General features: G+C 44.4%; 1 protein-coding gene and 1 long non-coding RNA gene across 8 annotated transcripts in view; one reads left to right on the top strand and one right to left on the bottom strand.

Annotated features, from left to right (window-relative positions):
* IL34 (interleukin 34) overlaps window positions 1-27,654 on the bottom strand; it is an 80,333-nt gene that overhangs the window by 42,496 nt on the left and 10,183 nt on the right. Inside the window, exon 1 of one of the 6 annotated variants that reach the window (XM_030299678.2) lies at window positions 1,688-2,005. The exons of the other annotated variants lie outside the window; for them this stretch is intronic. The gene's annotated coding sequence lies outside the window, so the exon portion shown is untranslated. Of the gene's footprint in view, window positions 1-1,687; window positions 2,006-27,654 lie in introns of those variants that run through there. 6 annotated transcript variants of the gene reach the window in all.
* Window positions 48-27,517, top strand: LOC116737814. 2 transcript variants are annotated; one of them, XR_004343030.1, is made up of 4 exons: window positions 48-160; window positions 12,570-12,777; window positions 14,649-14,707; window positions 25,363-27,517. It is a non-coding gene; the product is annotated as an uncharacterized LOC116737814 (long non-coding RNA). The 2 variants fall into 2 exon arrangements; XR_004343029.1 differs by lacking the exons at window positions 14,649-14,707; window positions 25,363-27,517 and having other exon boundaries at window positions 12,570-13,883.

Below are 27,654 nucleotides of genomic sequence, written 5' to 3'. Positions count from 1 at the left end.
GCAAAGATAAGGAGAAAACCACATCACAAAATTGCTGTGAGGCGCTGGTAGGTGAGCATTTCAGGAAAGCAGCACAGAACAAGCTCTGCCGACGACAGACGCTGCACAGCCACACCACGGCTAGAATCCTCTTAGACTTGAACTTCAGTCCCTCTCAAAGGTCAGTGTGCTTAAGAGTCACTGGGACAGATTGTGAAAACACAGGCTCCCGGTCCCCACCCTCAGACATGCGATTCAGTAGGTCCGGGGCCCATGAACTTGTATTTCTAACGAGCTTCTACTCCAGGGTGATGTGGAGGCAGTTTGAGGATACATTTGAGTAATACGGTCAAGGGACAGAGCGTCTTAAACTGTGATGTGTGAATGGATTCCTTGAGAAACCTGTTAAAATACAGATTCTGATTCAGAAGGTCTACAGTGGGGCCTGAGGCTCTGCATTTCTAAACAAGCTCCTAAGTGTAGGTGATACTGGTCTGCAGAACACCCACTGAGTGCCAAGGTTCATGGAATAGCCACCTCCATTCATTTTACAGACAGAAAACTGTGAAGAAAAGTAACTGATTTGCCTAAAGTCCCCTGGATGGTAAGGGCAGAAGCCAGATGAGGCTGAGTCCAGGGTGGCTCCTCAGGATTGCCTCCCTGAGCCGTCCCCAGAACTACCCTGAAAAATCACACGAACCAGGGGTACCTGGGTGGCTCAGTTGGTTAAATGTTTGACTTCAGCTCAGGTCATGATATCACAGTCCATGGGTTTGAACCCTGCGTCAGGCTCTGTGCTGACAGCTCAGAGCCTGGAGCCTGCTTCAGATTCTGTGTCCCTCTCTCTCAGCTCCCCCACAACTCACACTCTGTGTCTCTTTCTCTCAAAACTAAATAAAACATTTTTAAAAATTAAAATAAATAAAAAATTGCACAAACCAATGAGTGATGCTAACCCTTTAGTAGAGTAGAAATTTACTAAATCCTAGAAAGTCCTCCACTTTTCTGAGAAATAAGCCACACACGAGGGGGTTTACTTAGCTCAGATTACCAGTCTGCTCTTTTTTAAAATGCACTTTTAGCAAAATTATTTCTTCAGCTTTAGCACTTTCTCTTTCAGTGACACACTTTCGACAGGCCCTGCTGTAGGAACCTGAGGAAGACACTAAGCATTTCTCAGCTTGGGTGGCCTGATAATGGGGAGAGAAGGGTGGAGAGAAGCAGATCCCTGGGAAAGCTAAGGAATCTCCTGATATATGTCTCCCTTGTGACCTCAAAACCTATAGACTTGTGCTTTTTTTGCATTTTTCCAACTCACTTTATCACCCTGAAAAAAAGCCCATCAAATTACAGATTTACTTGGGGGTGCGTGGATGGCTCAGTTGGTTAAGTGTCCGACTTCAGTTCAGATTATGATCTCACCATTTTTTAGTTCGAGCCCCACGTTGGGCTCTCTGCTGTCAGCACAGAGCCTGCTTTAGATCCCTCTCTCTCTCTCTGTCCCTCCCCTATTCGTGCTCTCTCTCTCTCAAAATAAATGTTTCTATTACAGATTTATTTGGATTAACAAACATCTTCTTTTCAGGACGCATGGTCTCTGAGCTGCCAATCTCTCTCACTTTAGAGTGAATTATGCTGAAAGAAAGGGAAAGGGGTGGAATTCAGGAAACTAAGGTCTCTGGACTAATGAAGGTAGACAGAGACTTACCTGAGATGAAGCTTGATCTGGGAGCACCACTGCCGGTAAAGCACAGCTGTGGCCTTGGCCTCTGCACCACATTCACCAGCAGGCCCCACCCCACCCTGGTTCCTCCAGACTGTGCATGGTTTGTGGACCAGCTCTGCCACTAACTTGTGTGATTGAGTAAATCACACCGTTTTAGAGACTTTCAGAGCTGAAAGGAACAATGATCCCCTGGTCCTCTGATCCCTGAGCCCCAATTTCTAAACCAAAGAATACCTGGTTTCCAATGGCCTGCCTGAGGTTGGCTTCCCCAGAAGCAGAGCCTGAGACAGGGGTTCAGCATCACATGAGTCACTGAGAGCTTGCTCTCAGGAGAAACCTGTGAGGAAGTGTTGGGAGCAGGATAGAGAAGGTCAGTCCCAGAGGCTCTGAAGCATTTTTAAATAGCACCACAGAGTACCCTCTCCAGCTGAGACAAGAAGGCTGGGCCCTCACTCAGTCAGTGGCCCCCCTGGGTTGTGGAGGGGTGTAACCTCCCAAGTATCTCTGGCAAGATGGCTTGGAGAAAGAGGCAGTTCTGCTGTTGTTACAGGCCCTCCCACCCCACAGCAGCTGGGAAATTGGTTACAGCCATTGGTGAAGGGGATCTGGTGGGCGCTAACCCTTGCCTCCTGTTTAGAGAGCACCTCAGATGTGTTTCTAAAAGAGGCCCCAAAAATCACAAAAGGGAGAAAGTAAAGGAAGAATACAAGTTTTGTTTTGTTTTGTTTTCATTTCCAGAAGAATTTTGGAATCTGCACTTAGAGTACATCTTAACTGCTCCCCTGACTTCCCGGCAGGCTACAAAGTGACCCTTCCCTCAGCTCCACCCACTGTCCCCACACTGACTGCCCCGCCACAAATCAGACTGACTCGTGAAGGACTTTGCCCGTTCCCTCTGCCTAAATGTTCCAGCCCAGATTTTTTGCCCAGCTGACTCCTTCTTGTCAACTCAAACATCACCTGTATAGAAAGGCCTTCTCTGCCCACCTCAGGTCATTCCTTGTCCCACACCTCTGTGGTATTTCTGCATAGTACCGGCCACTGTGTCATTACCTTAACTATGTTCATTTGTGGGTTATCTGTCTTTCCTCGAGGAGGAACCTTGTTCTGTTCTCACCACTATGTCCCTGGAGCCTGATGCCAGCTTTGCACATAGGAGACCATAACATCTGGTGAAAAACGTCTGAGTGAATGAACTGGACATTTGGACCAGACGCTGAAATACCATCAGAGAAGGCCTAGGTCAGTTAAATACTCTGTACTCCAGAAGCAGGAGGAAAACCGGGCAGGATGAGGAAGGAAAGAATCCATCAAGAGTTTCCTTGGCTACCTGGTTCCTGTCTCCTCCCCCAGCTCCCTCTCTCAGATCACCCTCTCAATTTGGAGCCAGTGTTAGCATCAATCCTGGGGAGATTCTTCCCCTTTCAGACCTCTCAGAATGACTAGGGGTGTCTGATTTCCAATCCTAGCTCTAGCACTGAGCCACCCTGTCCCCACCCATACCTGAGTGGGGCACAATGATCATGCCAGTCTGGCAGGGTTGCTGAGAGTGCCAGCCTTAGAGCACAAGGCCCAAACACACACCAATGCAAACTTAAGCCAGGGCAGGATAAGTTCCTGTCCCCTTGCAAGACCCCATTCCCTCCTCTGGCCCCCTCTGTGGTTCCTCAAGCTATAGGACAGTCTCTACCAACAGCTACCACAGCTGCAATGGCTCTGCTCACCTGTGAAATTACCTTGCATTTTCCAGGTGCAGGGCACTGCTGCTCAATGCACACTTGCTCATCTGCATGACACCAAATTATCATGGGTACCCCCCACATCTTGCAGTATCATTATCTCTGTTTTACAAATGAGGAGAATAAAGCTGAGAGAGTCAGCCACTGGCCGAAGGACACATAGCCAATGGACAGGGGCATCAGGGTTCAAATCCCAGCCTCGGACACTTTAGTCTCATTTAAGCGGTTTGTCACCATGGGTTCACTGAATACAGCAGCCCAGAAAAGAAAGATCATTATATGCACTTCACAGAGAAGGAACTGCATACACGTCCCTGGCCTGGCAGGCCATTGCCCACTGCACCAGAGGACCCCTCACGAGGTGCACAGACTGGCCAAAACCCACAGCCGGCCACTATCAGCTCAGCTTGACAGCAGAGGCAGAGTCTGGGGCTCCAGGAAGCTCAAGGGCAGCACACTATGCTTAGGGAAAGTCCCTGGTGTCTTCCCAGGCAAGACAGAAGAAGAGCAGTGGCCGCCTGGCCCCACCTGCACACGCTGTAGGGTAGAGCCTTCTGCACCCCCAGTTAGACAGAGGCTCCCCGGAAGCTGTTCACCTGAGGCTGCTCACCTGGGCAGTCCAAGACTGATGTGTCTGGCAGTTCTCTCTTCTCCCCAACCTTGCCCATTGCCCTCTCCCTCCCTCCTTCCGTCCTCTATGGGGATGACTGTCCCCAAAGCTGGGTCTCACTGGGGGACAAGAGCTATGATCTCCACATTCTAACCTCCTAGTCTCATGCAGTACCAGGAATGAAAGGTTCATTCATCATTTGAAAATCAATCATTGTAAATTCCCCATGTTAGTAAGCTAAAAAAGAAAAATCAGATGATCATCTTCAGTAGATGGCAGTAAATAGATATTGGCCCCTTTGACAAAATCCAACATCCACACCCAGTAGAAATTGTCAGCAAATTATGAATGAATAGAAGGCAATTTCCTCAACTTGAAATAGGGCATGTATGAGAGAAACTTTCAGCTAAATGGTGAAAACCTCAACGTTTATCCCCTAAAATTGGGAACAAAATGACCAAGAAACTAGTTCAGCAAGGTTTCAGGCCACAAGATCCACATAAAAAAAAACAACTGCATTTCAATTTACTAACACCAAAAGCTAGAAACAACCTAAATGTACATCAGCAGGTGAATGGATTAAAAAAAAAAAATTATGATGGGGCACCTGGGTAGCTCAGTCAGTTAAGTATCTGACTTTGGCTCAGGTCATCATCTCGCAGTTCATGAGTTCAAGCCCTGAATCAGGCTCTGTGCTGACAGTTCAGAGCCTGGAGCCTACTTCAGATTCTGTGTCTCCCTGTCTCTCTGACTCTCCCCCATTCACACTCTGTCTCTCTCTCTCCCTCAAAAATAAACATTTAAAAAAAAATTTTAACAACACACTTTACACACTGTAAATGTGTGTAAATGTGCCAATTTGACAATAAATTATATTTAAGAAATTATTTTAATTATGATAGATCTATACAACAGAAAACTACTCAGCAATGGAAAGAATGAACTACTGACACACACAGCATGGATGAAGCTCAAAATGGTTATGCTGAAAGAAACCAGACATCTCCCAAAGAGTAATACTGTGTAATTCCATTTGTTTAAAACTCAAGAAAATCCAAGCTAATCTATAGGGACAGAAAGCAGACTAATGGCTGTTTGGGGAGGGAGGATGGGGAGAGAGGATTTTCAAAGGGTGAAAGGAAACTTCTGGCAGCGATTGATATAATCATTATCTGGGTTCCAGTATAAATATCCAAAATTAGCAAATTGTGCACTTTTGTATAGTTTCTTATGCATCAATTTCACCTCAGTATGCTATTCTTTAAACACTGCATATAAATCAAGGTACCTACAACAGGCAAACTCATAGAGACAGAAAGAATGGTGGCTGCCAGGAGCTGGGGAGAGGGGGGAAGGGAGAGTTACTGCTTAATGGATGGAAAGTGGTGATGGTTACACAACATTGTGAGTGGACTTAATGTTACTGAATTGTTAACTTTTTAAAAATGCTTACATTGCTAATTTTTGTTATGTATACTTATAACAATTTTTTTAGAAGTAAAAAAAAAAACCCTTAAAAATATTTCATATAGACACTTGCATTTGAGGGTAAAGAAGAGGGCTCTCTGCTACTCTCAGTCTGTCCTCAAAAGGTTTCGAACAGCCTCCTCCTATAGGACAGCCTTCCCCTTTCACAGAACAAGACCCTCATGATGGCTTGCTCCACAGACCCAGGAACACCAGGGGATCAGGCCCCAACCTCTGCAGCAAGTACCCCTCCATGATATTTGGCCTCAATTCCTTTGAACTCGCTGTTCCCTGAGCAGAATGCCCTTCCCTCTTTACATGCAAGCCCTCCCACCTCCCTGCCCCATGCCCACACCTCCACCCCAGATTCTCACATGTCACCCTTGACCCCTAAGACTGCCTGCCTCCTGCTTGCTCCAGCTGTCCCCTCTCCAAGGGAGCTGTCCTTCTGTGCTCCCAGGCCCCTGGTGCCCCTTGTCCTTTGCCTGATCACAGTGTCCTGTGCATCTGGTCTGCCTCATCTCTGAGCTGGGAGCTCCTTAAAGTCTGGGACTTTGACCCTGCACGGCCCATCAACTGCAAGAACGTGGGCTGAACCAGTCTCCTTTTTTTTTTTTTTACCAATTCAGGAATGTCCCTAGTGGCGAACAACAAAGGAAAATGGAATTCTTGGTGAACAGAGCAGCTTTGTTCCTAAGTTTTTGGTTCACTGAGGGCGGATTCTGGGCACTTGTAGACCCATGCAGAGTGCCAGGAAAACTAGCCTTGGCTTTTCCTTACTGACTCCCCTTCCTGACTCGGGACCCACAGAGCAAATCATTTCCTTTCTCTAGGCCTCACTCTCCTCATCCAGAAATGGAGCTTCGGGAACTCCTCCTCAAGCTGGGTGTGGAGGGCGGAGTGATAGAGCGACACGAGGGGGTGTGCAGAGGTCCCCACTGTGGACAGCGTCTTGGTCACTCAAGGCCCATGTTCCTGCAGAGCTTTGGCCTCACACTAGTTGAGTTTGGGTTCAAGTAGGGCTCTTCCACGGGTACTGGTGGGGATGTCCCTGCCCTTCATAGGCCATAGCACACAGACGGCCCGTTCTGGCTCCTGGTCAGATTTGTTTTGTTACACCTTCCACAAGCAACGTGGATCCATGCTTTGTAACAACTCTTGCACCTGTGATTAAATAATCACTCACTGTAGCTTCATCTCTCTCTCCCCTGCTGGAACATAAGCCCCCCCTGAATCCCCAGCTACGCCTATCATGAGGAGACCCAGGGAAGCATGCAGTGAAGGGCTGGGGTATCTTTTCTGCTAACATGCATCATTGTCACAGCTAAGGAAGAATGAGACGTGCAGCCCCTGTTCCTGAGTCACTTGGAAAGGAAAGGTGCAGGGCTAGGGTGGAGGAGCCAGCCTCCCCACCAGGCCACATCCCCTCCTCCCTACACACACATGCCCAGTCTGACGAAGGACTGGTTCCACCATGAACCCCACTCATGTCTATGTTTCCTTGTATAAGAATATGAAACTTGGTGCCTGGGTAGTTTAAATGGTTAAGCATCTGATTTTTGATTGCAGCGCAAATCGGGATCTCACTGTTCATGGAACCGAGCCCCACAATGGGACTGAGCCCCATGCTCTCTCTCAAAAAAATGAGTAAACATTAAAAAATATATTAAAAAAAATTTTTTTGAAAAGAACATGAAACTTTTAAAACAGGTTCTGAAGTCTCCACATCAGGGTTAAATTCTGTTCCACGTGCAGCATTTGTAATGGAGCCTCTCCCGTGTGCCCAGGGCTTTGCACACCCAGATGAAAAGCTACGAGCCCCAGCCTGGAGCAGCTCACACTGAGGGGGAGGCATGGTCACAGAGCAGGCTGGTGAGAGAAGGCAGCAGGTGCCTCAGCAAGCAGCACAGACCAGGGAGGGGTTGGCAGGCTTCTGGGAGCAGGAACCCGAAGAGGCCTTCACCACCCTTCTAACAAATGAGAAACAGAACCATGAGGGGACCCAGACTAGGCAAGGAAGGTTATTCCAGAACTTTCAAAACTTTGTTGTTATCAGAAGGGGCCCAGAGGCTGGCATTCAGGCCCATCTGTCCTCAACAGGAAGGCACAGGGGATAAGCCATCGTTCTACCAGCACCCCTAGCTTCCCTCCTCCTTACCCCAACTCACCAGCCTTTCCCACAGTGGGCCTTAAGGCCAAACTTAGACTGAAGGGGCTCCAACTGAAATCCTCTTCCCTCCCTTTTCTGTCATGGTCCTACTTCTGGACTTCACATGCTTTCTTCCAGAGACATCTCACAGGTACACTTTCCACAGCCTCAGCCTCCTCCTACCATTCCAGAGTGTCCAACATAAACAAACATATCTCTCTCTCTCTCTCTTTTTTAATCCAACACTAGGACATCACAAGTGCTTCAAGTGTGTTGAAGAGTGGCTCCCGAAAGGTCTTGTCCACCCGGAACTTCAGAATTTGACCTTACTTGGAAACAGGGTCCTCACAGATATAATGAGTTAAGATGAGGTCATGCTCAATTGAGGAGGGGCCCTAAATCCAGTGAGGGAAGTCCTTCTAAGGAGAGATACACACACACAAGATAACAGGCATAATTACAGTGATGCATCCACAAGCCAAAGAAAGCCAAGGACTTCGACAGCCAGGAAGAGGCCAGGAAGGACCACCCTGCCCCCCATTCCCAAGCCTTCAGAGGGAGCATGGCCCTTGATCTCACACTTTTGGCCTCCCAAACAGGTGAGAAAGAACATGCCCGTTTTCAGTCACCCCCTGCAGCCCTAGCAAGTTAACAGAATGTTGTTCTGTACCTTGCTTTTCTCACTCAACCTGTCTAGAAGACAGTGGCACTGTCTCCCTTCTTTTTTTCTATAAACTGTGAAATATTCCAGTGTATATAGACTGTGACTAAATAATCTGTCTTCTGTTCAACATTTAGGCCATTTCCAATCATGAACTTCCACAGATAGTGCAGCAATGACTGTCTGTACAGACAGCTGGGTGCCCTCCCTCCCCCTCCCCCCAGGGGGGAAGTACATAGGTAGAGGCAGGTACTTTTACATTCTTGAAAACTATTGCAAAAGGGCCCTCCCAGGAGATCAGACACTTGACATTCTTTTTTTTTTTTTTTTTTTTTTTTTTTAACGTTTATTTATTTTTGAGACAGAGAGAGACAGAGCATGAATGGGGAGGCAGAGAGAGAGGGAGACACAGAATCTGAAACAGGCTCCAGGCTCTGAGCTGTCAGCACAGAGCCTGACGCGGGGCTCGAACTCACGGACTGTGAGATCATGACCTGAGCCCAAGTCGGACGCTTAACCGACCGAGCCACCCAGGTGCCCCCATTTGACATTCTTAAAAGCAAGGTGTGAAAGTTTTTCATTGGCTCACTCATTTGTTTAATTGTCCTGATTTGTCATATTTCAAATCAATGTAAGTTTGTTGCCACGAATAAAACAACACAATACAAAGATGTCTATATTTGTGTCTCTGTGTCTCTCTTCTTATAAAGACACCAGATCTGACATCTTTCTCTTGCACTTCCTTCCCCTCCTTCTCTCCTTTATGGTATTACTAGTGTCAACACCCAGCCCCCCGTATCTTTCTCCTCGTTCACACTAATATATGTGGACATACATACACATAGAGAGGAAGTTTGATCGTTTGTCCTAATAAAATCAAATAACCAGATCCATGTAACTTGTCTTCCTTCTTCACAATAGGCAAATCTGCAAGTCAGTATTATAATTTCTTTTATCCTCTAGACACAATCACTCACATTCAGATATCATCCTCCATCAGTAGGATTTATAACAGGCATGCTGAGGGCTGAGCATTATAGATATTTTCAGGACAGTCTTGAAATCTCTCTTCTTTTTCCACCTCTTCTTCCTTCTCCCTTCTCCCTTCCTTCGCCTGCAGCCCTAACAAGCAGCCCTGATGGGCAGCCTTCACTCCCTTTTTCATGCTCACCTATCTGTTAGAAAAATACACACATATATACAAGTGTGGGGTTGGGGTCACGTTTTGCTTGCTATGGGGTTGCTTTGCAAAAAATGGGATCATAATAGCACCCATGACCATTTCTTATTTTTCTCACTCAATAATCAAATCCCTCAGGGAAAGCCTTCTGAATCTTTTAATGGCTACGCAAAATGTCCTGCCAGAGGGACTCTGCTTTGTTTCCAGCTGTTGTCGTGGTGGTGGGTTTTGTTTTGGTTTTGTTTTGTTTGTTTTTTTTTGACATTATGAATAATTCCACAGTAACATTCTGGGGACATTGATCCTCTAGCTCTCTTTTTTGTTCTTGCTGCCTACTCCCTCCTGGATGCTGGTTTCCTAGTGCATTTTGTAACTTGGGCTTTTTTGCTCAAGTTCAACAAGCAAGTTGGGTTGAAGGTGTATCCCCCCCTCTGAAGAGGTTCTGCTTTTGCTTCTGCAAGGTATCCCCAAGTTATCAGTCCGAAATCACTTTTTTATTGTAGCAAAACACCTAATATAAAATTTACCATCCTAACCATTTTTTTTTTTTTTTTACCATCTTAACCATTTTTAAGCACACAGTTCTACGGTGTTCAGTACTTTCATATTGTGCCACCAACCTCGAAGACTCTTCATCTTGGGAAGCAGAAACCCTAGCAACTTTAAACAACTCCCTATTTCCTCCTCCCCTCATCCCTAGGCAACCACCATTCTACTTTCTGTCTCTATGAATTTTCCAGCCTAGAATTTCCTGGCCTAGAGACTCTAGAATCACATGAGTAGTGTAAGTTGGATCGCAAATTCAAAAGAGGGCAGGAGTGTGGTTATAAATTTCTCAGAAGAGGCCTTCCCCAACCAAACCTGGGCCAGGTTAGAAGAGCTTCCTGCTCGCTGCCTTTGAAGGTGAGTGTATTTTTTCTGGGCTTTCATTGGAAGTTTAAACCCTAAAGGGTCCCAGATGTATGTGGGAGTCATAGTTCTACCTTTCTGCTTCATGTAAGATCAAAACTGTGTCCGTTGTCCCTATGGCTATTCAGACGCAAATCCCTGCCTTATCCGGACCAGCAAAAGATGCTCAGAGCAGGCAAAGCTATCTCACTCCCTGCCCAGACAGGCTGTCAACTTCCCTTTATGTCTCTTCTCCAAGGGCTATCCTATTTCCATGCAGCTATGCATAAAAAGCATGTCAACTCTTTTCTATCCTAAGTTTCCAGATGTTTTAGAGAGTTTTTTTCCCCACAAACTATCAAATCCTCCATCTTACTGAAAAGGAATCTCCCTTATATTTCTTTCTCCTTGCATGAGTTATTTTAGCCTTGAACTTTTCATGCCTCCTGCCTTATTTCTCCCCTGGAACTAGAGCTCTAGCATTCACCAGGCACAGCCCCCAGTGGACACACAAGGAATTCTCGGTGAAACCCAGCAGAACGAGGGAAAAACAGCCAGAACTCTCTTTCAGGATTGGGGGAGGGCCATGGAGATGGTGCTGCCTCTGGTTCAGGGATGTGTGGGGCCCATAAAACTTGCAATGATAATGTTGGGCAAGGCCCATAGGACGGAGCTGGGACTACCTTCAATGGGACAATGATGATAATAATAGTGGCTAATGTTAGTTACTTTTGTCACTTAATCCCTACATACGCAAGCTCACACACACACACACACACACACACACACACACACACACACACACACCAGAGTTAGAATTCTCGCCCTCATTTTAAAGATGAAGAAACCACACTGATGGTTACAAAGGGAGGTGGGTAGGGGGATGGGGGATATACATGAAGGGGATTAAGAGTACACTTATTGGGGTGCCTGGGTGGCTCAGTCGGTTAAGTGGCCGACTTCGGCTCAGGTCATGATCTCGCGGTCTGTGAGTTCGAGCCCCGCGTCGGGCTCTGTGCTGACAGCTCAGAGCCTGGAGCCTGTTTCAGATTCTGTGTCTTCCTCTCTCTCTGACCCTCCCCCATTCATCATTCATGCTCTGTCTCTCTCTGTCTCAAAAATAAACAAACGTTAAAAAAAAAAAATTAAAAAAAAAAGAGTACACTTATTGAGATGAGCAGTGAGTGATGTATACAATTGTTGAATCACTATATATTGTACACCTGAAACTAATATTAACACTGTGTGTTGACTATACTGGATTTAAAGAAAAAAAAAGAATGCACGCATAAAAAAAAAAAAAAAAAAAGACCAGCTTTCATATAGAAGTGCCCCTTGCTATTATTAAAATTGCCATCTACCAAAAGAAAAAAAAAAAAAAAAGATGAGGAAACCAAATCTCAGAAAGTTTGGCAACTTGCCCAAGGTCACATGATAACAAATAGGAGAGGAAGTAATCAAATCTAACTACGTCTGGCCCCAAAGCTCTTGCTGATAACTCTGCATTAGGGGATGGTCTGCAAACAAAAGGAAAAGACCACATTCCCCTGCCCAGCAGCTTTATGCTGCTAGAGGAGACTGCCGGTGGGGCCAAGAGAAGCTGCTTCAGGGAATGGAGCCCATGAGGATCTGGAGGGGGGCGGAGTGACCTGAACACCCTGCAACTTCAAACTCAGAACCCAGAGTCTGCATGCATGACTTGAGCTGGTCAGGGCAGGCCACTCCGGCCAGAGCTCAGGGCCGATGGGCCTAGAAAGGAGCCATTCCTCGTCACCATGGATGGGTTGGCCCTCTGTGCTTCCTCAGAGGCTGTGGCCCTTGCCCTCAGTCTCCCCTAATCCCTCCCAGTCTGGCTTTACTCAGGGCTGGGAGCTCAGCTTTCTTGCCTTCAGAGCTGAGCAGCTGAGCTGGCTAGTCAGAGACACCTTGGTTCTGCCAAGCCCATGTGAAGGCTCCTCACAGGAGAGGGAAGACAGCCTCTTGGCCCACCACCCCACCAGGGCTGGTGATGCTAAGATTCCAATTAGTGAGGAATCAGTCTCTGAAGCAGCACACACAGGGAACACGAGAATGGAGGAGAGGAAGAGGTGAATCAATTCAGATTCAGGAAGGTTCTGGGCCCAATAAAACATCCAACATCCCCTCACTTCTCCTAAATGCTTTCTCCCAGGTCCAATCCAGAAACAGCTATCAACAGATTCTCACATCAACCAGTAAGTAACCATCAAGTCAGTGCTTTTCATCAAGTCTAATGCACAACTGACTGCAAAATGCACCAATATTTTATATTCCACTAAGAAACAAAGAAGAGGAACTGAACTATCAATTATATCATGATATGCCATTGATCCTGATTCCAAAGGAGATGTTAAAATGTGGTAAGTGAGGGAAAGGTGAATTTTGCAATCTATAGAATATGGTAACACTAAGAGCCCTGTTGTTCACTTGCTTTTTTGCCTGAGGGTTACAGAATATTTCCATGCGCAATGCCTGACTGCTAATGGCTAGTATTCAGGCACTGATATGTGCCCATTCTACACTATGGGGTATTCAGTTCCCTGCTCTTATAGAAATCACAGTCTAGGTGGTGATCTTGGAAGCAGGCCAAAAGAACATCTGCAGAATAGTTAAAGGCCAGTCTCTATGGTGTGAACAATAAACATCATACGTGTTTGGAGAAGAAATGTACTGGAGTTGGCCTGCTGGTCAAAGGAGGCTTCATGCAAGGAAAGGGGATAGATAATTAGGCTATAGGATGAAGGGTAGATAATGGGGAAGAGAAAAGACACTGAGGAGGGAGAAGTGGGGATAAAGTGAACAAGGCATGGAGAAGAGGCCTGCATAGCAGATACTCTGGACAGCAAAGGGAAGGTTATTCATCTGGAGCAAAGAAGCTGTGTTGGGGTGTAATGGGAATCTACGCTGAACAGGCAAGACAAGGCTACACTACAGGTGGTCTTGAAAGCCAAGCAGTTATTGATGTGACAGGCAGCAGGGACCCAGTGCAGATTCTTGAGCAGGGGAATGACCTGATAAGAACGTTAATTTAGGGAGCACTCATGTGCAAGATGAGTGAAAGGCAGAAGCTGGAGGCAAGAGTACCAACATACCAACCATCGCCCCGTAAGCCCCGTGACAAAGGAAGATAACCTCTAAGGGGGAGGGGGGTCTAATGGAGGTTCATGTGCCTGGAAGGAACTGAGCGGCAGTTCTCCCATGCAGTTTGAACCATGCCTAGATGGAAAAAAGTCCTAGATCCTTTTAAGAACTGTCTCTTCAAGACGCTGGCCTCCCAGGCATTTCCCTGGTGCATGTATTCCAGGGAATCTAAATGTATAAAGAACCATCATCTACTCAGTAAAATGGGTGCCATTCAATAGAAGCAGGGGCTGAAGGACACATTGCTTACGTTTGTATAGAATGTAATCATCGTATAAGTGAATCCTTTCTGCCTGTAGGAATTAAAGAGCTCTATTTGCTAAAAGGCACATATGTCTGATACATGTTCATTGATAAAATATTGCAGTTTTTCTGCATTGGCCCTACCTGACAATTTGTAGTAAGAACCATAAAATCAGTCAAACCCTGTTAAGGAGTAACTCCTCTTTACAAGGTGGATCCTAAGACTATAACCAAGTCAAAAATGGCCCTAAGCAGCACCATTTGGAGAGTCGAGAGCCAGAGAACTACCCCACAGCCAAACAGAGGGGAAGGGTTTCAGCTCAGCCAGAGGGTCAGCATCTGAGCTGCTTAAGTGAGGCACGTACAAACATACCAAGTTGGACAGAAGGACTCCTATTGCGTGTGCCTCTACCCGGAGCGCTACAGAGGGTGCTCTGTGACACTACAGAGGCAATGTAGTGTTACAGCAGAAGCATAGATTTGGCTTCAGAGCCCATTTCTTCATGTGTAAAAAAACGGGAATGAAATTTCAGTCACTGGCCCTCATCCTGATCAGTGATGAGCTATTATTACTACATGTATGACACACACAAAATAACCAGACGCAAAAATTCTTAGCAGGGCTGGGGGATGGGTGCAGGGCAGCATACATATGGCTGTAGGGCATCCACTGGCTCTAATGTTTGAGGCACGAGTGGGAAGTGGGATGCCAGAGAGTCCAGGGCCATGTCTAAAAATGTTACCTCCAGGGGAGGAGCCAAGATGGCAGGACAGCAGGGAAGCTTTTTGTGTGTCTCGCGTCCTTGAAATACAGCCAGACCAACACTAAACCATCCTACACACTTAGAAAACTGAATGGAGGATTAACACAACAATCTGCACAACCTGAACCACAGAATTCAGCAGGTAAGCAGCGTGGAGAGCTGAACTTGGGGAGCGAGAAGCTGCAAAAGGTAGGGAACTGCTTTTGCGGGCGGAGAGAAGACGGAGACTGGGGTTAGTGGGGGTAGAATACAGGAAAAGCACCCCTTCCCAAAAGCAGCTGGAGAGAAAGTGGAAAATTGGAAACAGCCGCAGGGACTAAACTAAAAAGGGAGAAAGGAGAAAGGAGAGGGTTTAAATTCCATTTAGACTGTAAACAAGGGGAGCGCAAAGGCTACAACTCCGCAGCTCGATAGCTGGCGGTACTCTGGTGGGAAGGGCAAATCCCCAGGAACAGAGTGGGGTCCGGGAGGTTCTCGGGCCACACGGGGAAAAGCAGTTCCACTGCTGGAAGGACATCTGGTAGAGACTGCTGAAGCCACCTGGTCCCAGCAGACCCCGGAAGGCAGCCACATTCACTGGTGCTAGGGCAAGATTGTTAAGAGTGAAGCCTGGTGCCAGATGTGTGTTGTGATTTTCCATAATCCCTGAGACGCTGCTGCTACACTGTCTCGCGAACTTTTTCTGGGGCGGGCTGGCACCTGGCCATGGTCTCGGGGCACCGGCAACAACAGGATCCAGCAGGCGTTCCTGGGTGCAGCCAATATTCGGCAAATGCTCATTTGGCCATTGCTCGGTGAGACCCTCCCACAGAGGGGCAAAAGGGGCCAAAGCCGCAGTCCTTCGGAAGTAAGGGGCTGGGGAAAACAGCCACATCTGAGACAAAACATGGGAGAGAGGTACTGCCTGGGGCCTGGTCACAGAGAGTGAAAAAGCGGGGAGTGGACAAGAGCTGAAGACAGAGGACAGGTGTGCGATTGCTGATCTGCGTGGGGGGAACAGACTGGGTAGCTGGGTGGCGCTATTTTCACCACTCCCGCGCATGCGCATAAGCACCTAGGAGCGCCACAACAATCCACCCCAGTAGGCTAGCAGCACCATCTAGTGGAAAGCAGAGCTGTTACACTGAGCCCTGCCCAACTAGGCCAACTTCGCTCTTCAAGAACACAAGTCTCACCGCCGGCTTAGTTTATGGACTATAAAGGGCTACATAGACTGACTTCTAGGAGAAAATGAAGCAATTTCAGCCCTACTTCAATCTGTTAGCAGGTTCATCTATTCAATTTTCTTTCTTTTTTTTTCTTTTTCCTTTTTCTCTTTTACAATTTTTTTTTCTTGAATACAGAAAGAGAAAAAATTCATTTTTAATTTCAATTTTTATTAAAAATCTTTAATTTTTATAACTATATTTTTTACTTTTGTGTAAATTTTTTCAAATTCTACTGTACTTCCATCATTTTATTTTAGTCTATTTCAGTGTACTCACCTTTTCAAATTTTCAAACAATTTCCTTTTTTTCTTTCTTTTTCTTTTTTCTCTTGTTTCTTTTCTTTTTCTTGAATGCAGAAAGAGAAAAATTTCATTTTTACTTTCAATGTCTATTAAAAATATTTTTATTTAATTTTTATTACTATATTTTTTGCTTTTATATAAATTTTTTTCAAATTCTATTTTACTTCTATCATTTTATTTTAGTCTACTACAGTGTATTCACTTTTTCAAATTTTCAAACGATTTCTTTTTTCTTTTTTTCTTTTTTGTTTTTTCTTTTTCGTTTCTTTTTTCTTAAATACAGAAAATGAAAAAACTCATATTTATTTTTAACTTTTATTAAAAATATTTTTCTTTCTGGGTGCCATATGGAAACCAATTTGACAATAAATTTCATATATTGAAAAATAAAAAAAAATTTTTTTCTTTAATTTTTTTCTACCATATTCTTCACTTTTGTGTATATTTTTTCAAATTCTTTTTTACTCCCATCATCTCATTTTAATCTATTTCAGTGTATTCATTTTTTCAAAATCTCAAACGATTTCCTTTCTCCCCCCCTTTTTTTTCCTCTAATCTGTCAAACCACTTTCAACACCCAGACCAAAACACACCTAGGATCTAGCATCATCTATTAGATTTTTGTGTGTTTTTTTAATTTTTAATTTTAATTTTTTTAATTTCAATTTTTCTACCTCATTAATTCCTTTTCTCCCTTCAAAAGTACAAAACAAAGGAATTCACCCCAAAAGAAAGAGCACGAAGAAATGACAGCCAGGGATTTAACCAACACAGATACAAGCAAGATGTCTGAACCAGAATTTAGAATCACGATAATAAGTATACTAACTGGAGTTGAAAACAGATTAGAATCCCTTCCTGCAGAGATAAAAGAAGTAAAAATAGCCAGAATGAAATTAAAAATGCTCTAACTGAGCTGTAGTCAGGGATGGATGCATCAGTGGCAAGGATGAATGAGGCAGAACAGAGAATCAGCAACACAAAGGACAAACTTATAGAGAATAATGAAGCAGAAAAAAAGAGGGAGATTAAGGCAAAAGAGCACGATTTAAGAATTAGAGAAATCAGTGATTCATTAAAAAGGAACAACATCAGAATCATAGGGGTCCCAGAAGAGGAAGAGAGAGAGATAGGGGTGGAAGGGGTGGAAGGGTTATGTGAGCAAATCATAGTGGAAAACTTTTCTACCCTGGGGAAAGACACAGACATCAAAATCCAGGAAGCACAGAGGACTCCCATTAGATTCAACAAAAACCAACCATCAACAAGGCATATCATAGTCAAATTCACAAAATACTCAGGCAAGGAGAGAATCACGAAAGCAGCAAGGGAAAAAAAGTCCCTAACATACAAGGGAAGACAGATCAGGTTTGCAGCAGACCTATCCACAGAAACTTGGCAGGCCAGAAAGGAGTGGCTGGATATATTCAGTGTGCTGAATCAGAAAAATATTCAGCCAAGAATTCTTTATCCAGCAAGGCTGTCATTCAAAATAGAAGGAGAGATAAAAAGTTTCCCAGACAAACAAAAATTAAAGGAGTTTGTGACCACTAAACCAGCCCTGCAAGTACATATATGAATATATATACATATATATATACATATATATACACCAAAAGCAACAAAAGATTAGAAAGAACCAGAGAATACCACCAAAAACTCCAACTCTACAAGCATCATAATGGCAATAAATTCATATCTTTCAGTACTCACTCTAAACATCAATGGACTCAATGCTCTGATCAAAAGACACAGGGTAACAGAATGGATAAGAAAACAAGATCCATCTATATGCTGTTTATAAGAGACCCACTTTAGACCTAAAAACACCTTCAGATTGAAAATAAGGGGATGGAGAACCATCGATCATGCTAACGGTTAACAAAAGAAAGCCAGAATAGCCATACTTATATCAGACAATCTAGACTTTAAAATAAAGACTGTATCAAGAGATGCAGAAGGACATTATATAATAATCAAGGGGTCTACAGACCAAGAAGACCTAACAATTGTAAACATTTATGCACCAAATGTGGATGGACCCAAATATGGAAGCACCCAAGTATATAAATCAATTAATTATAAACATAAAGAAACTCATCAATAGTAATACCATAAATAACAGTAGGAGACTTCAACACAGCAATGGACAGATCATCTAATCAAAAAATCAACAAGGAAACAATGGCTTTGAATGACACACTGGACCAGATGGACTTAACAGATATATTCAGAACATTTCACCATAAAGCAGCAGAATACACATTCTTCTCTAGTGCACATGGAACGTTCTCCAGAATAGACCATATACTGGGACACAAGTCAGCCCTAAGTAAGTCCAAAAAGATCAAGATCATACTGTGCATATTTTCAGACCACAATGCTATGAAACTTGCAATCAAACACAAGAAAAAATTTGGAAAGGTAACAAATACTTGGAGACTGAAGAACATCCTACTAAAGAATGAATGGGCTCACCAAGCACTTAAAGAGGAAATTAAAAAGTATATGAAAGTCAATGAAAATGATAACACCACAACCCAAAACCTCTGGGACGCAGCAAAGGCGGTCATAAGAGGAAAGTATATAGCAATCCAGGCCTTCCTAAAGAAGGAAGAAAGATCTCAGATACACAATCTAATCTTACGCCTTAAGGAGCTGGAAAAAGAACAGTAAATAAAACCCAAAACCAGCAGAAGACAGGAAATAATAAAGATTAGGGCAGAAATTAATGCTATCAAAACCAAAAAAAAAAACACAGCAGAACAGATCAATGAAACCAGAAGCTGGTTCCTTGAAAGAATTAACAAAATTGATAAACCACTAGCCAGTTTGATCAAAAAGAAGGAAAGGACCCAAATAAATGAAATCAAGAATGAAAGAGGAGAGATCACCACCAACACAACAGAAATAGAAACAATAATAGAATATTATGAGCAATTATATGCCAATAAAATGGGTAATCTGCAAGAAATGGACAAATTCCTAGAAACGTATACACTACCAAAACTGAAACAGGAAGAAATAGAAAATTTGAACAGACCCATAACCAGTAAGGAAATCAAATTAGTAATCAAAAATCTGCCAAAAAAACAGGAGTCCAGGACCAGATAGCTTTCCAGGGGAATTCTACCAAACATTTAAGGAAGAGTTAACACCTATTCTCTTGAAGCTGTTCCAAAAAATAGAAATGGAAGGAAAACTTCCAAATTCTTTCTATGAAGCCAGCATTACCTTGATTCCAAAACCAGACAGAGACCCCACTAAAAAGGAGAACTAGAGACCAATTTCCCTGATGAACATGGATGCAAAAATCTTCAACAAGATATTAGCCAACCAGATCCAACAATACATTAAAAAAATTATTCACCACAACCAAGTGGGATTTATACCTGGGATGCAGGGCTGGTTGAATATCTGCAAAACAATTGACGTGATTCATCACATCAATAAAAGAAAGGACAAGAACCATATGATCCTCTCAATAAATGCAGAGAAAGCATTTGACAAAATACAGCATCCTTTCTTGATAAAAACCCTCAAGAAAGTAGGGATAGAAGGATCATAACCTCAAGATCATAAAACCCATATATGAACAACCCAATGCTAATATCATCCTCAATGGGGAAAAACTGAGAGCTTTCCCCCTAAGGTCAGGAACAAGACAGGGATGTCCACTCTCACCACTGTCATTCAACATAGTATTGGAAGTCTTAGCCTCAGCAATCAGACAACACAAAGAAATAAAAGGCATCTAAATTGGCCAGGAGGAGGTCAAACGTTCACTCTTCACAGATGACATGATACTCTATATGGAAAACCCTAAAGATTCCACCAAAAAACTGCTAGAATTGATTCATGAATTCAGCAAAGTGGCAGGATATAAAATCAACGCACAGAAATCGGTTGCATTCCTATACACCAACAATGAAGCAACACAAAGAGAAATCAAGGAATCGATCCCATTTACAATTTCACCAAAACCCATAAAATACCCAGGAATAAATCTAACCAAAGAGGTGAAAAATCTATACACTGAAAACTATAGAAAACTTATGAAAGAAACTGGAGACACAAAAAAATTGCAAAATATTCCATTCTCCTGGATAGGAAGAAGAAATATTGTTAAAATGTTGATACTACCCAAAGCAACCTACACATTCAATGCAATCCCTATCAAAATAACACCAGCATTCTTCACAGAGCTAGAACAAACAATCCTAAAATTTGTATGGAACCAGAAAAGACCCCGAATAGCCAGAAAAAGAAAACCAAAGCAGGAAGCATCACAATCCTGGACTTCAAGCTATACCACAAAAGCTGTAATCATCAAGACAGTATGGTACTGGCACAAAAACAGACACTCAGATCAATGGAACAGAATAGAGAACCCAGAAATGGACCCACAAACGTATGGCCAACTAATCTTTGACAAAGCAGGAAAGAATATCCGATGGAAAAAAGACAGTCTCTTCAGCAAGTGGTGCTGGGAAAACTGGACAGAGACATGCAGAAGAATTAACCTGGACCACTTTCTTACACCACACACACAAAATAAACTCAAAATGGATGAAAGACCTCAATGTAAGACAGGGAGCCATCAAACTCCTCGAGGAGAAAGCAGGCAAAAACCTCTTTGATCTTGGCCACAGCAACTTCTTACTCAACACGTCTCTGGAGGCAAGGGAAATGAAAGCAAAAATGAACACTGGGACCTCATCAAAATAAAAAGCTTCTGCACAGTGAAAGAAACAATCAGCAAAACTAAAAGGCAACTGACAGAATGGGAGAAGATATTTGCAAATGACATATGAGATAAAGGGTTAGTATCCAAAATCTGTCAAGAACTTACCAAACTCAACACCCAAAAAACAAATAATCCAGTGAAGAAATGGGCAAAAGACATGAATAGACACTTCTCCAAGGAAGACATCCAGATGGCTAACAGACACATGAAAAAATGCTTAACATCAGTCATCATTAGGGAAATACAAATCAAAACCACAATGAGATACCACCTCACACCTGTCGGAATGGCTAACATTAACAACTCAGGCAACAACAGATGTTGGCGAGGATGTGGAGAAAGAGGATCTCTTTTGCATTGTTGGTGGAAATGCAAGCTGGTGCAGCCACTCTGGAAAACAGGATGGAGGTTCCTCAAAAAACTAAAAATAGAACTACCCTATAACCCAGCAATTGCACTACTAGGCATTTATCCACAGGATACAGGTGTGCTGTTTCGAAGGGACACATGCACCTGCATGTTTATAGCAGCACTATCAACAATAGCCAAAGTATGGAAAGAGCCCAAATGTCCATCGATGGATGAATGGATAAAGAAGATGTGGTATATATATACAATGGAGTATTACTCAGTAATCAAAAGAATGAAATATTGCCATTTCCAACTACATGGATGGAACTGGAGGGTATTATGCTAAGTGAAATTAGTCACAGAAAAACAAAAATCATATGACTTCACTCATAGGAGGACTTTAAGAGACAAAACAGATGGAACATAAGTGAAGGGAAACAAAAATAATATAAAAACAGGGAGGGGGACAAACAGAAGAGACTCATAAATATAGACAACAAACAGAGGGTTACTGGATGGGTTGTGGGAAGGGGGATGGGCTAAATGGGTAAGGGGCACTAAGGAATCTACTCCTGAAATCATTGTTGCACTATATGCTAACTAATTTGGATGTAAATTTTAAAAAATAAAAAATAAAAAATGTTACCTCCAACCTGACAGGGAGACCCAAGTGGGGAAGCCAACTTGGCCAAGAGCTGCCACTCAGATACTCAGTCCTCAGCCGCCCACTGCCTCTCTTTGGCTCTTCATCACAGGCCTGTCTGACCTTCTGTGCCTCTGGAGACACCCTGGCCACTCCCCTGGCAGTGTTGGTCTCTATATGGATGAAAATCCTTTTTCTTCATGTCAGCCAAACAAAGTTAGGCTGGTCCCCAGAAGAATGTGTCTAAGAAGCTAGAGAGGAAAGAAAATTAAGGAATTAAAATGCAGCCACCGAGGGCGCCTGGGTGGCTGTCGGTTAAGTGGCTGACTTAGGCTCAGGTCAATGATCTCGAGGTCCATGAGTCTGAGATCCACATTGGGCTCCGTGCTGACAGCTTGGAGCCTAGAGCCTACTTCAGATTCTATGTCTCCCCCCCTTCTCTCTCAGTCCTTTACCCACTCACACTATGTCTCTCTCTCAAAAATAAATATTTTTTTAAAGAAATTTTAATGCAGCCACCTGGAAACAGGATTTCCAAGTTCTTGGAACTTGGACTCTGGCCAGACTGGTCTAGCAGCTTCCTTAAGCTTCCTCCTCACCCCCTCCTCATCTGTACCTATCTGCCTTGGCAAGAAGCCCTCCCTTCCAGAATTTGCTTCCTCTGGCCTTGAGCAGCCCTGCCCCTAGCTCTTGGCAGGACCCAGCTTCTCTCCTTAGGCTCTTGGAGAATTTAGTTGGCCCAGAGAGTCCTCCTTTGGCCCTCAGCCCTCCCACAGAGATAATAATACCTGCCACGAAGAGTTCTTATAGTTGGTGGTACCAACTATAACAAATATAAGCTCCATGAGAGCAGGGCTTCCTTTTGTTCTTGGCCCCAGCTCCTGTGCTTGCCCCATAGCAAATGCTCATGAATGTTTGTTGAATTAGTAATAAATATTCATATGAGCTTGAGTATGTGCATACAATTTCTAGAAAGACCCACAAGAACCTAGCATCAGGGGCGCCTGGGTGGCTCAGTCAGTTAAGCGTCCGACTTCGGCTCAGGTCATGATCTCACCATCCATGAGTTCAAGCCCCGCATCAGGCTCTGTGCTGACAACCCAGAGCCTGAAGCCTGCCTTGGATTCTGTGTCTCCCTCTCTCTCTGACTCTCCCCTGTTCATGCTCTGTCTCTGTCTCAAAAATAAACAAACATTAAAAAAAAAAAACTAAAAAAAAAAAAGAACCTAGCATCAGTGAATGTCTTTGGATAGTTGAAAATAGAGGCCTAAAGAATAGGATACAGAGAGGAAGCTGTAAACCAGTCTGTACCTCTTGAATTTTTTTTTCCTGTGCATATATATCACCTATTTGAAATTAAAAACACAATACCACTTATGTTAGGACCAAAACAATGCAATAGTTTGGTATAGACAAAATATGTAGAAGATCTATATAATGAAAACTATAAAGCTATGATGAAAGAAACCAAGGAACACCTAAATAAATGAAGAGCTATTCCATGTCAGGGGCAGAAAGTCACGAGATATAGATATAGATATAGATATATAGATATTTATATAGTTTATTTATCTATTTTGAGAGAGAGCAGGGGAGAGAGAGAGGAAGAGAGAAAGAATCCCAAGCAGGGCCCACACTGTCAGCACTGAGATGGACACGGGCCTCAAACCCATGAACTGCCAGATCATGACTGAGCCGAAATCAAGAGTCAGATGCTCAACCGAATGAGCCACCTGGGTGCCCCAGCGAGAACATCTGAAAAATATTGTGGGGGCATGTTTTTTCATAACATTTTTTTAAATTTTTTTTTTCAACGTTTATTTATTTTTTGGGACAGAGAGAGACAGAGCATGAACGGGGGAGAGGCAGAGAGAGAGGGAGACACAGAATCGGAAACAGGCTCCAGGCTCTGAGCCATCAGCCCAGAGCCTGACGCGGGGCTCGAACTCACGGACCGCGAGATCGTGACCTGGCTGAAGTCGGACGCTTAACCGACTGCGCCACCCAGGCGCCCCACATTTTTTTTTTAATGTAACCTATGTCCAACATGAGGCTTGAACTCACAAACCTGACATCGAGAGTCACATATTCCACAGACTGAGCCAGCCAGGTGACCCCCTGTAAGTGTGTGTGTTTAAGTGAAAGAAACCAATCTAAAAAGGCTATATACTGTATGATTCTAACTACAGGACATTTTGGAAAAGGCAAAACTACAGACATGGTAAAATGATCAGTGGTTGTCAGGGGTTGTGGGGAGGGAGGGAAGAATAAGTGGAGCACGGAAGATTTGTAAGGCGTGAAACTATCCTGTATGATACTGTAATTGTGGATATCACAATTGTGAGAGTGCCATTATACATTTGTCAAAACCCAGAGAATGTACAACACCAAGAGGGAACCCTCATGTAACTATGAACTTTAGTTAATAATCATGTTATCAATATCAATTATAACAAATGTACCACACTAGTAATACACGCTAATAACAAGAGATACTATGTATCTGGGGTAGGATGGCTTTATCCAACTCTCTGTACTTTATTTTTTTAAAAAAATAAAAGTGGGGAAGGAGCAAAGAGGGAGGAAGGAGCAAAGAGGGAGGGAGGAAGAGAGAATCCAAAGAAGGCTCCACCCTGTCAGCAGAGGCTCCACCCTGTCAGCACAGAGCCCAACACAGAGCTCAAATTCATTAACTGTGAGATCATGACCTGAGCCACAATTAAGAGAAGGAGGCTTAACCAACTGAGCCACCCAGGTGCCCCAACTTAGCCAATGTTAAGGGCTTTGCAGGCCCAGGGTTTAAGTCCCAGATCCCGAACCAGCCCCAGCTTCCTCCTGTGGGGTTGAGTCATGCCTTATAGGGTTAGGTTAAGAGTTCCAGAACTCTTGTCACTGCAATATGAGAGTCAAAAATTTCATTGCCAGGGCACCCAGGTGGCTCAGTTGGTTAAGTGTCCGACTTGGGCTCAGGTCATGATCTCATGGTTCATGAGTTGGAGTCCTGCATGGGGCTCTCTGCTGTCAGCATGGAGCCTGCTTCAGATCCTCTGTCCCCACCTCCCTCTGCCCCTCCCCTGCTCACTCTCTCAAAAATAAATAAAATAAACATTTAAAAAATTACATTGCCAAATGGATAAAAAAGATATGGTTTATATATACAATGGAATACTACTTGGCAATGAGAAAGAATGAAATCTGGCCATTTGCAGAAACATGGATGGAACTGGAGGGTATTATGCTAAGTGAAATAAATCAGGCAGAGAAAGACCGATACTGTATGTTTTCACTCCTATGTGGATCTGGAGAAACTTAACAGCAGACCATGGTGGGGGGCGGGGAGGTTACAGAGAGGGAGGGAGGCAAACCATAAAGAGATTCTTAAATACTGAGAACAAACTGAGGGTTGATGGGGGGTGGGGGAGAGGGGAAAGTGGGTGATGGGCATTGAGGAGGGCACCTGTTGGGATGAGCACTGGATTGTACGGAAACGAATTTGACAAATTATATTTAATTAAAAAAAAATTACATTGCCTATGTGATTTCCAGGGAAAAGGGGAGGAGTGGCCTTTCTTGGCCAGGAGGGAAACCAAGGCAGGGAGGACCAGGAGGCACCCTCTGCAGAAGTGTCATTCAAGAAAGGTTTCCCAACTGTGGAAAGACACTGGAAAGTACCTGGCCCCAGTCCAGCCTCCACCGGGCCAGCTGGTCTGCTGGCCTCTGTGAATCACAGTTTCACTGGGGCCTGGGACAGCTCCAAGGAGGCAAGCAGGAGGGCCACACTGACTGCAATCCAGTGTGGTGGAGTTGACAAGGTACCTGTAGAGCAAGGGGGGGAGGGGGTCAAAAGGACCACCACCCATCCCTGGTGTGCCCCTTCCCCTATGGTTCCCTGGGAAGTCCCTAATCACCCTCTTCATCTATAAAATAGCACTACCAAGGCTCACTCCCCAGGCAGCTGTGGGAGAGAAAGCTTAAATGTAGTTATTCTACCCGGCAGTGAGTGGAACTCATACTGCTATCAGATCAACAACTGACACAGAGCCTCAAGGGCAGTAGCATAGAGAGGCAAAAATCTTGGCTTCTCAACACATGCTTTAACCTCTCTGATCCTATCTCCTCATCTCTAACATAGGAATGACACAGCCCTTTATCTCCCAGGTACTGTATGAATTCAGGGAGAGCTTAGCAACCTGCCTGGCACAGAGATGTCCTTAGTATCTCCCTGTGCCTTCATAAGGTATGAATGCCACCCCAGCCAAATGGGTCAATTCTAGATAAATCACCATCCCTGCTAAGGCTTCCTCTATAATCTTACTTAGCTGTGAGGACAGAGGAAGGCACCACATTGCCACCATTAGGGACAGAATTTATTGCCTTGTGGGTACTAGACTGGGAACTTGAACAAACTGAATCATGTGGACAAGGTCTTGGCACCAAGAGAGCTAGGTTGGAAAAAACACTGCTGCAAAAAAGCAAAATGTACGCAACAGCCATGAGAAAGACTTTAAGCTCTGGAAGAGAGTTTTTAAGGAGGGTCTCATTTAATGGAAGAAGGGGGGCATTGAGCAACAGAGAGCCTGGCTCCCAATCAAGGCGAATGTTGTCTGCATGGTATTATCCTTAGACCCTGGGGACCCAGGCAAGCTGGGCCTGGCTCCACAAAGAAGCCAGCCAGAGGGAGGGTAAAGTGCTGATTCACCCGGCAAGAAGAGGTGGTGGCTGCTGAATCCATACCTGTGAGACTGTCAGGGCCCAGGAACTGTCGGCCAGGTGCAGCAGGGTAGGTAGAGGCCAACTTGTGGCAGGTAGGTTTTGTAGATTTCCACCCAGCATAGAGGGCTGAAGCCAGATTGTCTAGGTTTAAATCCCAGCTCCAGCATCTACTGGCAACCTTGAACAGGTGACTTAAACCCTGGGCCTCAGTTCCCAACTATAAAATGGGGATATTGGAGCACCCACTGCACAGGGTTGTGGTGAGAATTTGAGATCAAGCCCGGTTCAGCATTTAACACAGGGCTTGCCCACAGTAAACGGCAGCAGCTATTATTACTGTCATTTAGGGGAGGGCTGGAAGCAAGTCTTCCCACCTGCCTGCTCCCTCACTCCCTCTGACTTGGGTCCCACCTTCACATAGACCTGTTATATGTAACTAGACTGGACTGGATCACATCAGAGAGGCACAAAGCCTAGGAGAGACTCTGCCTCTGCCACTGCCTCATGTAGGAGTCTCCTCTCCAGCTTGCCAAGTCTCTCCTTACATGCCTCCACTAATGGGGAGTGCTCCACATTTGGATAGCTCTGATCACAAGTCCTCTAGTTGGGGCTGAAATTGCCTCCCTGCAAACTGCCCTTTAGTGGAAGTGATTTTTCTGCCAGGGACTTTCCAATGTCTGGAATCCACCCATCCCACAAACGCTAGGATCACCCTGAGCATAGAAAGTCCTCCAGGAAGTCTCCCCAGAACTGAGCACACTGAGCATCTCGTGCAGAATTGCACTCCCCACAAGAACACACATACATATCTCCAACAACTGGGTCCATAAGGCAGAAAGTCTTGGATGTCCCCAGACCGCACACTAATAGTAGTTCTTATAAATTGCCTCACAAAACCCCTGTGAGGCATGTACTAGCTTTTTCCCAATCTTAAAAATTGTGGGGGCACCTGGGTGGCTCAGTCAGTTAAGCATCCAACTTTGGCTCCAAGTCATGATCTCGCAGTTTGTGAGTTCAAGCCCCACGTCAGGCTCTGTACTCAAGAGCCGGGAGCCTGCTTTGGATTCTGTGTCCCCATCTCTCTCTGCCCCTCCCCTGCCCACACCCTGTCTCTTCCTGTAAAAA

Source organism: Lynx canadensis, chromosome E2 (assembly GCF_007474595.2).
Source record: "Lynx canadensis isolate LIC74 chromosome E2, mLynCan4.pri.v2, whole genome shotgun sequence".
NCBI lineage: Eukaryota > Metazoa > Chordata > Mammalia > Carnivora > Felidae > Lynx > Lynx canadensis.
The sequence above is the reverse complement of the archived record's forward strand: the minus strand, read 5'-3'. Positions and strand labels throughout refer to the sequence as shown.